We start from the raw sequence: 18,052 nt of genomic DNA on the forward strand, positions 1-18,052 counted from the left end.
GAGAGAAGATGCTGAAATGTCTCTGACATGTCTTTATGTAGCTCATCCAGTCGGGGACAATTTACCTGATTCATCTGGCATTCTTTCTTTCTTTCCCTTCCAACTCAGAGAGCCTTGGAAATTGTATGAGGTTGCAGCAATCGATGTTGCACTTAAATAGGGTTAACTTGGACAGAAATGTGGAGACAACTGATTTGACTTTGATAAGCTTCACATCATTTTCTTGCAAATGAAGTTTGATTTAATTAATCTTTGCAAATAATTCTGACAAATAAGCAATGTCATGCCTAATATTCTTGAGTTATTACTAAATGAAGCATTCAAATCTTTAAAGAATTTTATTAAAGCTCTGAGAGCTATCTGACTTCTGTGTACAACAGCAAGCATTCAAACTATTCATCATTCTCAATACAAAGCTCTCAAAATAGTTGGGAACCGAGGGCATGGGACTTGATTTTGTTGTGTAACTGATCACTTAATGTTTTTTGCTACAAGATGTTGTCTATGAATTACATAGTGAATTTTGAATTGCTTTTTAGCTAGTTTGGTACAATATTGTGGGCTGAATGGCCTGTTCCTGTGCTATACTGTTCTAGGTTCTATGCTCTATGAATGGTAAATATGTTAGGTACAGTTTTTTCAAGAAAGTAATAACCCAACAGTAGGGTCCTATCATTGATGGTGCCCCATTTGTTACATGAGGAAGAATATTGGTGAGCAGAATGTCCTTCTCTTTGAAAAATTGCTCAATAATCTGCAATATTGACTACCTCTTCATTTCTGTTTCTAGTCCCTTTGCAAATAACAACTCTTGAACCATCCTTACATCTCTTATGAAGTGAATATAAGAAGCAAAGATCTGTTGGCTGGCAAAGTTGACTCATCCAAGTGCAGAGCAAATTTTGTTGTCTTAAGTATCTTGCACAATATGTCTTCCACATTCTCATTGTCTATTCATTTTTGAACACAGTTGTCAATGAGAGGAATTGCTTGAATTATTTGGTCTGGTGGCTTATGCAAAACTGTACTCAACCTCCTTCACAGCTGGAAGTATCAGTTCTCTTCCAACTGTATGGGGCTTTCCAGATTTAGCAATGAACAATGACATGTTGTATGAAGCATGTAAACCATCACTGTTTTGTTGTGAAGTGCTGAAAATATGCTTTGAAGTAGTTTCCATTTCAGAAAGTTTTCATGAAGTGATTGAAAATAAGCCAAGTTCTTGTTTGCTTTATCAGAGTATATTCTCTTCAAATGTTGAAGGAGCCTACAGTTTCATTATCTCATTTGGAAAAACTGTATTAAAACAACAGATTGTCTGCTGTTGGTTGCTTGGCGCTGGTATAAAACCACATTTCAGATATTCCACACTATACTGTCTACACTTCTTTTTGGCCTGCTTCTGCCATTTTCATTATGGATTAACGGCCACCATCAATCGCCTATTGTTTGTGTGACCTCAAACATGCGATTAAAAAAGGGGAAAATTATTAAGTCATAACCCAGGCAAAACCTGACTCTCTGTCTGAAGGTACGTAAAGTGGGGCAGCGCTATCTTGCTTGGGCTGTGGGCTAGAGAAATGTGGTTAAGACCATCGAAAAGGCAGATTCCGAACTTTACCTCTTTGAATGCCATATCCTAATTCACAAGAATTGTGTCACTGCATGAATAGTGTATGGGAATTGTATTAGCTAACACTGTTCTCCAGTAGTGAATGGCAATGATGTGTGGGCCAGGCCTGGAAATTACACCATTTCTCAAGATATGCCAAATGCAGAGTGTCACATTGCTTTTCAACAAATATCTTTCAACCAAAATCGAAGAGAACAGTGGATTAGCAAGGGATTAAGATGAGGCGATTAAGTGATCATTATAATCAATTATGAGGCAATGAGGATCAAATGCTTATAAGTAATTCCCCTAGCAACTGAGTGCTGCTTTTACACTCCCTTTATCTTTATCACACTCATAGAGACTCCCACTACCCCTGGGGTGGGTGATATCATCCACTTTAGGAACTACTGTAAAGCAAAAGCAGATTAGATTTGGTGTTGGAGATGCACATTCATGACCCAAGTTGCGTAATTGTTCAATGGTATTTTAACCTTTGTGCCTTTCTCCTCCGTAGAACAGTGGGAGCTCTGTTCCAAATGCAAGGAGACTGTATACAGGGTGGTTAATGGTGATTGACACGGCTGTTGTTAAGGTATTTGTAGTAATTCTATATGTAACTTAATTTTGTGGCATTGTGGGAAATTAGTACCTAGAATGCCTTTGGTCTTCATCTATTGTAGAGGAAGAAGTGGCCCATAGTGTTCCATTACTTAGGTGGGGTTAGAGTTCAAAAGTGTGACGGTTGAAGGAAAGTACGTGTCCATGAACCTAGAGGTCTGGGATTTGAGGCTTAGGCAGCAGAGTGAAGAGGGCATGACCCATATGGTAGGGATCTTTGTTGATAGATGCTGCCTTCTTGAGGTAATACAACCTATGGATGCTGTCAATGGTGGGGAGGGTGGATGCAGGGATGACAATTATGAATGTGAGTATGTAGAATGCTCCTACCTTTAGATTTAACTGTGCAATTGTACTTTCTTTGCAGTTTAACAATAAATTATCTGCTTGTATTTCAAGTAGCTTTTACATGCCTAACATTTCATACACCTCTAGTAGTTACATGAAGTATAATTCTGGAAAGCTCTGGAAGCTCTCCATTAAGTGAAAAATAATGTTCTTCTCATTGGTTAACTTTTTACAGCAGTATTGACTAAATATTTCCTAATTAGATTATTATTCTATCGATTAGAATGGAATTGTCCTTATCTCTAGTGGTATAAAATAGCTGTTTTTGTGGCGCCATATTTTTATTCATGACTCTTAGCTTTCCCTGTCACTGTCTCTTCGGTTTCCTCTGTTTTATCAACTCTTAATAAAATAATCATGAAGCAACAAGTTTTATGCCTTGCTCCTGACCTCTAAAAGGACCCTGAAATCTAAACACCAGAATCCAACATACACTAGATGTCAAGCACATGACCAGGCACTCATATAAAGAGGCAAGAGTTTCCAGTGAGAAATAAATTTCACAGTGGCCAACTTTCCTGTTTCCAGAAACTCTTATTTAATTCAGCTTGTATTGTAATACAGTGAGGAAACCAAGCTGAAATATAGAACAATACAGCACAGGAACAAGCCCTTTGGGTCATGTTGCTGAATTGAACTAATCCCCCTACCTACTTAAGTCCATATCTCTTTATCCATGTCTAAGAGCCTCTTAAATGCCAGTCATACTGGCTTGCAGAAATGACCTTTGCACAATGCTAACATCAGGGAGGGAGTATAGGAGACTTCTCTCCCTCCATTAGATATCTGAGTGGTCCATGAACACTACCTCACTATTTAGTTCTTTTCGCACTATCTATCTATCTATCTATCTATTTATTTATTTATTTATTTATATTTCTTATAGTAAATTTTTTTGTATGCTTCGCAGTGTACTGCTGTTGAAAAACTCATTTGACTCCCTGGTAATAAATCTGATTCGCCACTAATCCTAGTAGCACATTTTAGTGTTAATAAATTTTTAAAGACTTGCCATGCTCATTTCCTTTGAACTCCCTCCCCAACTTCTACCTCACCACACCACAAATACATGCCCTCTAGTATTAGACATTACTATATTATTATAAGTCACAATAATATGTTTAAAACAAAATAAGTAGTGTAAAAAGAGAGCAAAATAGTTAGTGTTCATGGACTGTCCAGAAATCTGATGGTGGGGGGGAAGAAGTTGTTCCTAAAACATTGAGCATGCACCTTCAGTCTTCCGTACCTCGTTGATGGTAGTTATGAGAAGAGGGAATGCCTTCAATGGTGAGTTTCCTTCTTGATGAATGTTGTCATCCTGTGCATTGCCTTTTGAAGATGTCCTTGATGGTGGGGCTGCTAGTGCCTATGATGAGTTGGCTGAGTTTACAACCCATGGTAGCTTTTCCCATACTGTGCATTGGCATCTCCATACCAGATTCTGTGGACGAGAAAGAGATACCCAGTTGCCAGGATCAGTGACATCTTGAACCGAGACCACAGCATTCTAAAGGGGGAGAGTGAATAGTCAAAAGATTACTGGTAACAACAACATAGGTAGGCTAATGGATGAGGTGCTGAACAGAGAATATAGGGAGCTAGGTAGGAAGTGGAAAAGCCAGACCTCAAGGGTAGTAATTTCTGAGCCTGTGCCACATGGCAGTGAGGGTAAGGGTTTTTGTGCAGAGGGCTGGGTTTCAGATTTCTGGATCATTGGGATCTCTTCTGGGAAAATATGACGTGTACAAAAAGGATGGGTTACTCCTGAACTTGAGGGCCAGGTTTGCTAGATCATTGGGGAGGGTTTAAACTAATTTGGCAGGAGGTTGGGATGCTGAATGATAGGGCAGTTGGCATACAAGTAGATGCAGCGTGTAGTGGGATTGTGAGGAAGGGTATAGATATGTCTCCGATGGTGGGGAAGCACGTGCTTACGATGGAGTTGGCTGTGTCTACAGCCCTCTGCAGCTTTCTCCGTTCCATACCAGACTGTGTTAATGAACCAATACTGATACCAAGAAATCATATTTAATGTTGATTATCCCTCTGCAGTATCAGTCCAGTATCAGGGTCTCATGCCTGATATCCCTCTTACTTTACAATTATTGCTCAAGCTGCTGAGTTTCTCCATCAGTTTGTCTTCTGCACCATAGGTACATATGGAAGGATGTTTGGTTGGCTCGCAAACAGAAGCGTTTCGCTGTGACAATAATGAAATGATGTAATATCGAACAAAAGTTTTCAAACTTTCCATGTAAAAAGGATAACACTTTAAGCCTTATTGTACCTTGTTCAATGTTTTCATGAATAAACTATTTTAAAAGCAATCTATCTTCATTGTACAATCTATTTCCTGAAAATTCCATGATCTCCATTCAACCTGCTTTCTATGTATCGTCCTTGATGTTATGAGACTTTTACCTTCACCACACTTCATGCAACATACATTTTTGTCTGACCTTTGGAGCTGAGATTCTATATTTTTCCAGTTAATTCTAACAGAAGAAGAACAAGCTAAATTGCTACCCAGTGAACAGAATGCTTTTTCTCACAAAGCAACTGTGCCTGTTACCCACTGTATACTATAGGTATGCCTAAACCTGACTGCTTAAACTCACCACCATAGTATGCTAGTCTATATAAAATAGTCCTGTGCCTAAACTTGAACATCACTTAATGGTGATTATAAAACTATTAACTCCAGACGGTGGCCATATTGATATGGTGTGTGATGCAGCAAAAAGTTACGTCAGCAAAAGAGGCATTGTGCTAACTTGTAGTTCCATGCAGTTATTTTACAGGACAGGTGAGATACCTAAATGAATCAATGGTTAAACATTTTCCATAATTTTTAATTTCATATTTGCTTGCAAACAAAAAGGAATGTGCATGATTTATTCTGAAGGCTACAAGAAAATCTGCAGATGCTGGAAATTTGAGCAACACACACAAAATGCTGGAGGCACTCAACAGGTCAGGCAGAATCCATGGAAAAGGGTACAGACTACATTTTGGGCTGAGACCCTTCATCAGGACTGGGTAAATTCATCTCTAGCACCACTTCCACTAGTAAGTTCAAAGCGTTAAACAGTTTAAAAGCTCAATGCTCAAAGTAACATTTTTATCAAAGTACATACTGTATATGCCACCATATATGTTCCTTGGTAATGGTTTGTGCTAAATCTGCACTCTCACGTTTATGACATATTAATTTCCCGTCAATTGTGGGAAATCAGTAAATTGACTGGCTAAAGGTTTCAACTTGGTCTTACTGAACTAGTGCAGATGAAACTCACTCTATGTGCAGCTGCACTGATGACAAATGAAGGGAGTGCAGGTGCTGGAATCTGGAGCATAAAAGAAACTACTGGAGGAAATCAGTGTCAGTTACTTGGGTTTCCAACATCTACCCACTTTCCTACAAGATTCCACCATCTACAGCCTTTTGTTACCTCCACACTTTTGTTTCTTTCCCCTCCTCCACTTGACTCCATCTGCCAATCACCCTCCTCATTTGGATGCTCCTATTCCTTGCCAGATCTGTCCCAGTCCCTGGAGCTCTTTATACTTATTATCACTCTATGAACTTCAGTCCAAATGAAAGTCTCAACCCAAAATGTTGACTATCCATTTCCCTTTACAGATGCTGCCTAACTGCCGTTCGTCTAGCAACTAATTCTTTTCCCACTACGGTAACATTAGATACATCTGGTAAGCTGATAACCAAGTAGAAATTAATCCAACACTAACTTCTACATTCCAAGGAATAAAGGCCTAACTTAATTAATCTTTCATACAACTCAGGTCCTCCAGATCCACCAACATCCTTGTAAACTTTCCCTGTACTCTTTCAGCCTTATTTACATCTTTCTTATAAATAGGTCTCACCAATGTCTTATACAACTTCAACATAACATCCCAACTCCTCCACTGAATACTTTGATTTATGATGGCCAACATGCCAAAAAAAATTATTTCCAACCCTGTCAATCTGTGACGCCACTTTCAATGAATTATGGACCTGTATTTCCAGATCCCTTTGTTCTACCACACTCCTCTGTGCCCAACCATTCACTGTGAAAGATCTACCCTGGTTGGTCCAAATGAAATGCAACACCTTGCACTTGTCTGCACTAAATTCTATCTGCCATTTTGCAGCTAATCCAGATCCTCTGCAAGCCATGGTAGTCTTCCTCGCTGTCCACTACGCCCCCAATCTTGCTGTCATCCGCAAATCTGCCGATACAGTTAACCATATTTTCATCCGGATTATTGATCCACATGTCAAACAAGAAAGGACCCAGCATGATCCCTATGGCACACCACTAGTCAGAGAGACAACCATCTACTACCATTCTGTGGCTTCTCCCACGAAACCAATGTCTAATCCAGTTTGCTATCTTTATCTTGAATACCGAGCGACTGAACCTTCTTGACCAACCTCCCCAGCATGGCCTTGTCAGAAGTCCACACAGACAACATCTTCAACTTTCTTGGTAACTTCCTTGAAAAGCTCTGTAAGATTGGTTAGACGAAGCCACACTGACGATCATCAATCAGTCCAGGTCTATCCAAGTACTTATATATATCCAGTCCCATATAATACCTTCTAATGAATTTCCCAATACAGATGTCAGGCTCACTGCCTAGTAATTTTATGGTTATACTTAGAGCCTTTCTTAAACAGTGGAACAACATTGGCTATTCTCCCTCTGGTATCTCGCCTGTCGCTAAAGATGATTTAAATATCTGTACAAGGGCCCTGGCAATTCCTGTCTCCTGCAGTTGTTGGATATCAACTGCATTCTGAAACTATTTTGTTATTTTTAATGCTTTCTGATCTGTGACTTTGGAAACTTTGCACTGCAGAGCTAATGAATCTATATTGAAAGATGAGCATCAATTCCTGACATACTTACTTGAAAAAAAGCTACTCTTCCTATTATTTTTCTCTTCATGCTATTAACGCCACTTATTCTACAGAGATCAGCACTGAGAACAACTCCATGATGTGGATCCTTATCAAGTGGCGTTTGGAGGTCCAAATACACCCTGTGAAGTCTAAAATAGAATTAGGATCATTATCAGGAAATTCTTCACAAGAGACTTAATACATGAAATGCATCTGAACAGGAGTAAGTGGAAAAGAAAATTCAGAATTCCTTATACAAAAACTGGAAGCTGTAATGACAGGATTTAGGACCATAAGACATAGGAGCAGATTAGGCCATTTGGCCCATCGAGTCTGCTCTGCCATTCAGCCACGGCTGATCCTTTTTTCTATCTCCCCCTGACCCCAGTTCCGGGCCTTCTCCCCGTAACCTTTGATGCCATGTCAAATCAGGAACCTATCAACCACAACAATCACCTTCATCCAACAATTTCAGTAAAAATTCAGCTTCTGACAGCCAGACGTTGGGCGGTTCTATCTTCTGAAAAGGTTCTCTGCGAACGACAAGCAACCCTTCCACCTGAATAACACTCAGAATGGGCTGGAACAACTCAGCAGCTCAGGCCGCGTCTGTGGAGAGGAATAAACAGCCGACATTTCAAAGAGAAATCCGCCGAGGACACGCACGCGCGGCCCTGCGCGGGCCGGGGCGGGGGGAGGGGGAGAGTCCTGGGCGCGCATGCGCGGTGGCGGGCCGCGGGAGATTTTGAATTTCCTTTCATTAACGGACGCCGGTCGGCGGCGGGACCGGAAGTGCGGCGATCTCTGGTCTGGGGCCGCAGAACTGACGGACCGCGGCGTGTAAACGGTGTTCCAGAGACTCAGGTCAGTGTGGTGCGGGGCGGCTGGGGGAAGTGATCGGTGATTGCCCGTCTATTGTGGCTGCCCCTTCGCCGGTCGGGTGCGGTAGCCCCGGGCTCTGTGTGGGGTGGCTGGCTCACGTTATCGCACACACGGAATCAATAGACTGCTGTTCCCATAGTTATATACAGTGTGCTCTGCAGCTGATGATGAGGTGCATTGACTGCTGCGAAGCAGAATAATAGAAAATGTTCACGAATTGAGATGAAATGGTCAGCAAGTTCCAAAGCAGCTCAGTGTACAGGAACTTCCCATTGCCATCCCACCTGAATCTGTCTGTAGTCACAATCACAACAGGAGCATCACCTCATCTTCCTTCTGGCTACGTTACACTCTTCCAGAATCAATGGTGGTTCCTTCAGCCTTAGTAAACCTGTTGTAATATTTGGTGACTTCCGTAAGTCATCAAGCTAGTTTTTTAAAAGTTGTTTTTCTTGTCTTGAAATAACTCAGTCCTGATGATGCAGGGTTTCGACCTAAAACGTTGACAATTCTTTTGCTCCTACAGTTGCTGAGTCCCTCCAATAGATTGTTGTTTCAATGTGTGCAGGTTGGTCTGAGTTTCATTTTTGATGACATATTGAGTGACTACTGCTTCTAATTTTTGGATCAATAGGAAGCTGTTTCCAAATTAGACTCTGACTACTTGAGCATACTGTATATAAAGTTTACAATTTTTTTTTCCAAGAGCAAAGAGATTTAAATAAATGATCCACTTCTACACAGGGTAAAACTTTGCAATGTTGGGAAGAGATATCAGTTTTAGTGGATGGCACTGTCATTTCATCTAACATACACTTATTGTAGGAGCACTTTAGGTGGTATTGTGGCTGTTTTTCCCATGTGCTTAGAATTATGTAACAGAAAGAGAGATGGCTATTACAATGGCTGTTTTGAAAATCATAATGGTGGTCATGGACAAGGTAATCACTAATTAAAATGTAATTAATTGAAGATTTATCTGACAACACACACACACACACACAATGCTGGTGGAACGCAGCAGGCCAGGCAGCGTCTATAGAAAGAAGTACAGTCGACGTTTTGGGCCGAGACCCTTCATCAGGACTAACCGAAAGAAAAGATAGTAAGAGATTTTAAAATGGGAGGGGGAGATATACTGTCAATATACCCCAAAATATACGCCAAAATACCCCTACCCCCAAAAAAAAAGCAAAAGGAGTTTCAGAGGTAATGAACAACGTATAAAAAGTTGGACAGAAATGGAGCACGGGGAAGTAAAAAAATCTGACATTTAAAAAAATGGCTGCCAATGAAAAGAATCGGACCCATACCTGTCTTATTTTGCTATATTTCACTGTTTCTAACAATGGTAGTGCCATAATCGTAGTATAAGATGTGAATGGGAATACCCGCAGGGTGTGTTTTATTGCCAGAACTATGAACTATTATTTCATGATGTCACACTGTGTGTTAACTACCAGCGCATGGTAGGGATTGCTAGGGCATTTGCTGCGGCCGATCGAATGGGGTCATGGGAGATGCATCTCAGTGCCATCTCAGCTTTCTTGCCGATATTCGCAGCCGCTGGCCATCCGAATTACCTGAAGTCAGCTCATCTCTATCGCCAGAAGATGGATGCATTGGAGGGTGACAACTTGAGGTTCATCAGAAGTTCCAGTCTGAGTTTCTTATAATCATACGCAGCAGCCAACACTGGGCTGACCTTGTGATAGAACAGACACTAATACGTCACTAAAAAGCCAAGGGGGCCTAATGCGAGGAAGTGGGATGTCAGAGCACCGGAGAGCAGTTTGGACTATGTCTTCCACTGTGTCATCCTCTTACAACCTTGCCGTGCAAGAACTGACCGTGAATAGTTACACAACAGGTGAATAACATAAGGAGTTGTCCACCTCCAGAGTAAGCAGAGATGAGGCTGACCTTGAAAAAGTCGCAGCAAAACTGGACTGTTTTATGCCATTTTTGGATGATAAATCATTGTGCAACATCATCACAGGTTTATGCAAATGAGGATGTCAATGTACATGACCTGTTCGCAATAGGAAATGACATAGGAAGATGGATGGACACTCTGTTTTCTCATATTCGCACAAAAGGAATTCGAAGGTCAAGACACTAGCATCCAGCAGGGCAGTCAAAGTTGCTGAAGCCCATACCATAGATCTGGCGTTGTTATTCCAGAGGTTCCTAGTTGTGTCAGAGACAGGTAATCTCCGGCTAGATGAAATGATGAACTATGAACTCTGTCCATATCCGACGTCTTTGTTTGAAGCGAAGAACATCTTGCGTCAGCCAGATAAGCCACAACAGGCAGAAGCGGTAAAGAACTATGTTACCTCCAAATCAGACAATGCTGTCACACAGACGGTCCCAGTGACAGATCACTATGTTCTAGATGGCGGATCACTTCTGCGCCGCTTAAAATGTACTAAGGGGTGCACCTACAGTTCAATTGCAGATGACCACGCCTCATTCACTGTCAAACACTATGCCAAAGCCACTGTAGTGTATGATGGTTATGGGGTTGGGTCAAGCATAAAAGACTGTACATCAGCGTCAAAGTAGAAATTTGAATGCGAACAAGGTGAACGTTACAGGGGTGACAAAATTTGTTGGAATAAAGGAGGACTTCTTGTCGAATGAGGCAAACAAGCAGGTAATTATCCAGCTCATCATGGAACGTTTGTGACAGAGGGGCTGCAAAGTGATTCAAGCTGAAGGAGATACTGACGTTAAGATCGCAAAAACAGCCGTCACAATATCCGCTTTCAAGAAGACACAGATCTCCTCATACTCTTGCTCTACCATGTAGTGGTAACAAACTGCACTGAACTCTATTTCCGCACGGACAAGGCAAAATCAAATGCCTATAACATCAAGGTCCTTAAAGCAGGTACTCGGAGAAGCAGCTTGTAATGACCTATGGTTTCCCCATGCCTTTACTGGATGCGACTCAATATCCAGAGTATTTTGGATCGGAAAGAAATTCGGAGTTACAAGGAATCATCAAGAAAGAAAAGTGTTTGAAAGCATTCTGTTCACCAAAGCAAAGTCAGGATGTTGTGGAAACCAATGGCTGTAGTGCAATGGTGGCGTTGTTCAATGGAAATCAGAATGACTCCCTGGCATCTATCAGATACAATATGCTCTGCAGGAAAGTTGCAAGAGCTAAGACTGAAAGACTGCCACCAACCACCTCGGCCTGTAAGTTTCACTTCCTACGGACTTACTACCTGGTTATGGAGTGGAAGGGCAGTAGTGATGAAATGGAGCCGTCTGTGTGGGGATGGAGGGTAGAAGGGGAAAAGCTCGTCCCAGTGATGACAGACAAAAGGCCTGCTCCAGAGATACTTATTCAGATGATTCACTGCAACTGTTCGGGAGGGTGCAATACGCTGAAGTGTGCCTGCAGAAAGCATGGGCTGGAATGCACCAGTGCATGTAGACATTGCCAAGATGGCAACTGTGACAATATGACAAATGAGCCAGCGACAGAAGAGGATGATGAACAAGACTGCTTCTGAGAAGCCATAAGGTAGCATATTATGTAATGCAACTTTCGTTCCAGGAACTACTGTTATTTGTAAAACGTTGGTGAAAAGAGCATTCATTAAAACATAAGGTTTAAAAAACTTGCAAATTGATGATTATCAGTCAGATTTTTGACGTTTCTTTGCTGGTGGCCATCTTGTTTTTTGATGTCATTTTTTTGGAGACTTTCCCGTGTGTCAAAATTGTCCAACTTTTGATATGTTGTTCTCCACATTGAATAGTACAATAAACGATCATAAAACTTTTTTTGCAATTTCTTTGGGGTTAGGTGATATATTAACCCGCCTAGAGGTTTTTTTTTCCAACAGTGGCTTTCTCTTTGCCAATCTTCCATAAAGCAGCGACCGGTGAAGTGGCTGGGCAACAGTTATTGTATACGCAGTCTCTCCCATCTCAGCCACTGAAAATTTTAACTCCTCTGTCATCATTGTAGGTTTCTAGGTGGGGTCCCTCACTAGTTGCCTTCTTGCATAGTCACTCAGTTTTTGAGGATGGCCTGCTCTAGGCAGATTTTTAGCTGTGCCATATTCTTTCCATTTGATGATTGACTTAACTGTAATCTCAAGGGATATTCAGTAACTTGGAAATGTTCTTGTATCCATCTCCTGACTTGTGCTTTTCCATAACCTTTTTGTGGAGTTGCTTGGAGTGTTCTTTTGAATTCAGAGTGTAGTTTATGCCTGGAATCTGACTTATCAGCATTTGGACCTTCCAGATACAAATGTGATTTTACTGCAATCAATTGAAACATCTTGACTGCACATAGGTCTCCAAAATCAGATCTCTGTTTAACTAATTATATGACTTCTAAAGCCAATTGGCTGCACCAGTGATGATTTGGTATGTCATATAAAGGGGGGGGGGGTGAATACTTATACATTCAATTCAATTATTCTGTGTTTTATATTTGTAAATAATTTAGATCACTTTGTAGAGATCTGTTTTCACTTTGACACCAAAGTCTTTTTTCTGTTGATCAGTGTCAAAAAAGCCAAATTAAATCCACTGTGACTCAATGTTGTAAAATAATAAAACATGGAAACTTCCAGGGGTGGGGGCGAGTACTTTTCATAGGCACCGTATATGAGTATTTCGATAAACTGGACTGATTAAGGATAGTTAGCATGGCTTTGTGTGTAGGCCTAGTCTAACCAATATTGTAGAGTTTTTTTTTGAGTAAGTTACCAGGACAGAGGAATAGCAGTGCATTGGACAAGGTTCTGTATGGGAGGTTGGTCAAGAAGGTTCAGTCACTTGGCAATCAAAATGAGGTAGTAAAGTGGATTAGACATCTGAAATGTGGGAGAAGCCAGAGAGTGGTAGTAGATGGCTGCCTTTCTGACTGGAGGCCTGTGACTAGTGGAGTGCCACAGGGATTGGTGCTGGGCCCGTTGTTGTTTGTCATCTATGTCAACAATCTGGATGATGTAGTTTACTGGCTCAGCAAATTTGCAGATGACACCAAGATTGGGGGTGTAGTGTTCTGTGAGAAAGGCTATAATAGCTTGCGGAGGGATCTGGATCAGCTGGAAAAATGAGCTGAAAAATGGTAGATGGGATCTAATGTAGACAAGTGCGAGGTAGGTCTTATGCAGTGAACGATAGGGCACTGAGGAGTGTGGTAGAACAAAGGGATCTGGGAATACAGGTCCATAATTCATTGAGACTGGCATCACAGATAGTTATGGTCATAAAGAAAGATTTTGGCACATTGGCCTTTATAAATCAAAGTAATGTGTATGGGAGATGGGATGCTATTTGAGATTGCATAAGATATTGGTGAGGACTAATTTGGAGTATTGTATGCAGTTTTGACCACCTACCTACAGGAAAGATGTAAACAAGGTTGAAAGAGTACAGAGAAAATTGACGATGCTGTTGCTGGGTCTGGAGGTCCTGAGTTATAAGAAAAGGTTAGGATTTTATTCCTTGGAATGTAGAAGGGTATACAAAATTATGAGGGGTATAGAAAGGGTAAATGCAAGCAGGATTTTGCCACTGAGGTTGGGTGAGACTCACAAGATCATGAGACAAAGGAGCAGAAGCAGGCCAATCAGCCCATCGAGTCCGCTCCGCCACTCCGCCACTCCGTGAGCTACAAACGTTTGTAAACTATACTCCCGTCTGGTTCCAATTTCCGGCTTTTTTCCCATATCCCTTGATACCCTGACTAATTAGATATCTGTCAATCTCCTCCTTAAAAACCCTCAATGATCGGGCCTCCACAGCTGTATGTGGCAAAAAAATTCTCCTCATCTCTAATTAAATGGGTACCCTCTAATTCTAAGACTGTGACCTCTTGTCCTGGACTCACCCACCAAGGGAAACAGCCTTTCCACATCTACTCTGTCCAACCCTTTCAACATTCAAAATGTTTCTATGAGATCCCCTCTCATTCTTCTATACTCTAATGAATGCAATCCAAGAGCCAACAAATGCTCCTTATATGTTGGTCCCTGCATTCCAGGAATCATCCTCGTGAATCTTCTCTGAACTCTCTCCAACATCAGTACATCCTTTCTAAGATAGGGGGCCCAAAACTGCACATAGTATTCCAAATGGGGTCTCACCAGTGCCCCGTAGAGCCTCATCAACACCTCCTTACTCTTATACACTATTCCTCTTGAAATGAATGCCAACATAGCATTCGCTTTCCTTACTGCCAATCCAACCTGGTGGTTTACCTTTAGGGTATCCTGCACTAGGACCCCAAGTCCCTTTGCACTTCTGATTTTTGAATTTTCTCCCCATCTAAATAATAATCTGCCCGATTGTTTCTTCTTCCAAAATGTACAACCGTACATTTCTCAACGTTGTATCTCACCTGCCATTTCTTTGCCCACTCTCCTAAGCTGACCGAGTCTCTCTGCAACCTTTCTGTTTCTTCAACACTTCCTGCTCCTCCACCTATCTTGGTGTCATCTGCAAACAGCCACAGAACCATTTAATCCATAATCTAAATAATTGATATACAGTGTAAAAAGAAGAGGCCCCAACACCGACCCCTGTGGAACAACACTAGTAACCAGCAACCAACCAGAATAGGATCCCTGTTGTGAGAGAGTGGAATGAGCTGCTGGTGCAAGTGGTGCATGCTAGCTCAATTTCAATGTTTAAGCAAGTTTGGATAGGTACATGGTTGGTAGAGGTATGTTGGGCTTTCATTCTAGTGTAGGTTGATGGGAGTAAGCTGTTTAAATGGTTTTTGTGTGGGCTAGATGGGCTGAAGGGTCTGATAATGTGCTGTACTTTTTCATGCCTCTTTTCTATTTATATTAATGATTTTCCTTGAATCCGTGACTTGTTTTGCAGGGAGGAGACTCAGGCTGAGAATTAAATACTCCAGGGTACCTCTTTTAGGAAGAGGTAAAATGGAGAATGTGGTGGGGTAACCCTGATTTTAAAGAATGGGCTAATAGGATGGATGTTAATAACAGAAAAGTGGAATCAGTTTCTGTGGAGCTAAGGAAAAGCAAGGGACAAGAATCAGTGACAGGAATTGGATGTATAGAGCATTGTACCAATCGGGAAATTAGTGGCGATTGTAGCAAGGGCAGTAGAGCAATTGTGGGGACTTTAACCGATATATAGACTTGGCAATCAAGTGCTATCAGTGTGACGTTCTTGGAAGCAAGCTATATCAGTCAAATACTCAAAGTGCTAGAGGAACTCAGCAGGCCAGGCAACATCTACAGAAAAATGTACAGTATACAGTTAACATATCGGGCCGAGGTCTTCATCGGGGTCTCTGCCTGAACCATCGACTGTTTACTGTTTTGCATAGACTCTGCCTGGCCTGCTGAGTTCCTCCAGCATTTTGTGTCTGTGGCTTTGGATTTCCAGCATCTGCAGATTTTCTCATTTATAGGCCAAATATTATCCATTTTCTGATGAGACACACGTGATAAATTGTGTGCCTTAGGCAATGGTACTAGTATCTCACTACCTTGGATAAAGCAAATACATGTTTGCTAAGTTTTCAGATAATACAAAGCTGAGCACTAAGTAAGGGGGAAGGAGGAAGTTGTAAATAGATATAGGGGGTGGTACATGGTGTATAATGTGATATTGATCATTTCATCAGGAAAAATGTTAACCCTGCATGCTGGCGCCCTGGTGTGCTCTGCACTATCCCTCAATAACGAACACAACAGGTGTGAACCGACAGAGATGGGGAGTTCATTTTGTTGAGAACCTCAGCTCCGTCTGTAACAAGCAGGGTTTACTATCATATCTTTCCCCAATTTATTATAGCCAGCTGAAGTCTGCACCACGGATGTCTGTGATCAGAATATCAAAAGGGGAAATTAAGTGGAACAGGCGTGCGCTTGTGCACCTTCAAATTCCATGGAAAGTGGAGAAAGAAATAGAGTGGCCTGATCCTTACGATGAGGACCACGTACCTGAAGTGGACACACTTGTGCAAGAATTTCCATCCGCTCCAACACTTCCAGGAGCCTATACCAGGTCGGGTCATTTACCTGTCCCACCACAGAGGTACAGTAGACTCAGCCTAAAAGCTTAGGACAAGTGACTAAAGAGGCAGAAAAATCTGTGCCAGAGTGTTCAGGTTGTCTGCCCTGACCTCCATTAAGTTTTCATTAAGTTTTACACACAAAATGCTGGTGGAACGCAACAGGCCAGGCAGGATCTATAGGAAGAAGTACAGTCAACATTTCGGGCCAAGACCCTTCGTCGACTGTACTTCTTCCTATAGATGCTGCCTGGCCTGCTGAGTTATTCTAGCACTTTAAGAGTATTTGACTGATATAGCTCGTTTCCAAGAACCTCATACTGATAGCATGTTTGATTGCCAAGTCTATATATCAGTTAAAGTCCCCACAATTGCTCTACTGCCCTTGCTACAATCGCCACTAATCTCCCGATTGGTACAATGCCCTATACTTCCAATTCCTGTCAATGATTCGTGTCCCTTGCTTTTCCTCGCAGTTCTAAGAACAAGAAGTGCATACTGTACCTCCTTTTTTACCAAGAAGGGGAGATGTAATGGTTATTCTTTGGCCACCCACATGGGAGGAGTTCACACACTGTACAAGTAGGGTTATTGATAAAGTTTCTCACTGTCTAAGTCCAGGAAGTGAGGTTGGACAAGGGAAGGAATAACAGGCAGGTTTCCTCTCAGTCTCACCAGCTCTGATGGACTGTAAGCATTCGCCAGAAGGAGACTCTTAACAGTTTGCACTGCTCTATCCGCTTCTCCATTTGCCTGTGCGTACTGTGGGCTACTTGTCTGATGTTTGAACTTGTAGTCCCTCGCAAAGGCTTTGAATTATGAGCTGCTGAATTGTGGACCGTGGTCTGACACAAGTGTCTCTGGTATTCCCTGGTGAGTGAATATAACACTCAGGTCTGTATAACTGCTGCTCAGGATTTAGATGACAGCTCAGGCACCTCCACATTAATAATAGGCATCCATTAGTCTCGTGAGACCATGGATTTGTGCCTTGGAAGGTTTCCAGGTTATTTGCGCCTTGGAAGGTTGGCAGGGTTGTATGGGAGACCAGCAGTTGCCCATGCTGCAAGCCTTCCCCTCTCCATGCCACCGCTGTTGTCCAAGGGAAGGGCACTAGGACCAAGCAGCTTGGCACCGGTGTCGTTGCAGTGTGTTGTTAAGTGCCTTGCTCAAGGACAGAGCACACTGCCTCAACTGAGGCTCGAACCAGTGACCTTCAGATCACTAGACCAATGCCTTATCCACTAAGCCACGTGCCACCAATAGCCAACCTCCACCATGAGTAGTGATCCACGGTGAGTAGATATTTATCTCTTTTCAGCTTGAAAATGTTTGTGCCTGCAATTTGCCATGGAAAGTTTGGAAATTCTGTGGGGCAGAGAGGTTCAGCATGATTTTTCTGTAGTTTTCTGCAAGCTTCACATTGCATTACATAATCTCCCTGCTGTGTGCTCAGGCCAGGCCCCTGCATGGATTGCCTTGATCTTAGGCGACATTTTTCGATGCCTTGGTCGCTTTGACTGACAATTCTGGCTTGCATAGAAGCAGGAATCACGAGTCTGGAGCCCTTTAGCAACAAACCATCAAGGACGGTAGTGCGTTTCTTTCAAGCCAGTGATGTCTAAGTTTGTGAGCTCCTTTTTGA

General features: G+C 42.0%; 1 protein-coding gene and 1 long non-coding RNA gene across 3 annotated transcripts in view; one reads left to right on the forward strand and one right to left on the reverse strand.

Moving 5' to 3' along the window:
- Nucleotides 1-1,889: 1,889 nt before the first annotated feature.
- Nucleotides 1,890-8,184, reverse strand: LOC132392774 (uncharacterized). The gene is made up of 3 exons (XR_009511647.1): nt 7,953-8,184; nt 7,504-7,645; nt 1,890-4,025 (listed from the first exon to the last, which is right to left on the reverse strand). It is a non-coding gene; the product is annotated as an uncharacterized LOC132392774 (long non-coding RNA).
- Nucleotides 8,185-8,233: 49 nt separating this feature from the next.
- ncaph (non-SMC condensin I complex, subunit H) overlaps nt 8,234-18,052 on the forward strand; it is a 53,637-nt gene continuing 43,818 nt past the window's right edge. Inside the window, exon 1 of one of the 2 annotated variants that reach the window (XM_059967136.1) lies at nt 8,234-8,360. The gene's annotated coding sequence lies outside the window, so the exon portion shown is untranslated. Of the gene's footprint in view, nt 8,361-16,377; nt 16,401-18,052 lie in introns of those variants that run through there. The other variant, XM_059967145.1, reaches the window with a different exon arrangement.

This window comes from Hypanus sabinus, chromosome 1, assembly GCF_030144855.1.
Source record: "Hypanus sabinus isolate sHypSab1 chromosome 1, sHypSab1.hap1, whole genome shotgun sequence".
NCBI lineage: Eukaryota > Metazoa > Chordata > Chondrichthyes > Myliobatiformes > Dasyatidae > Hypanus > Hypanus sabinus.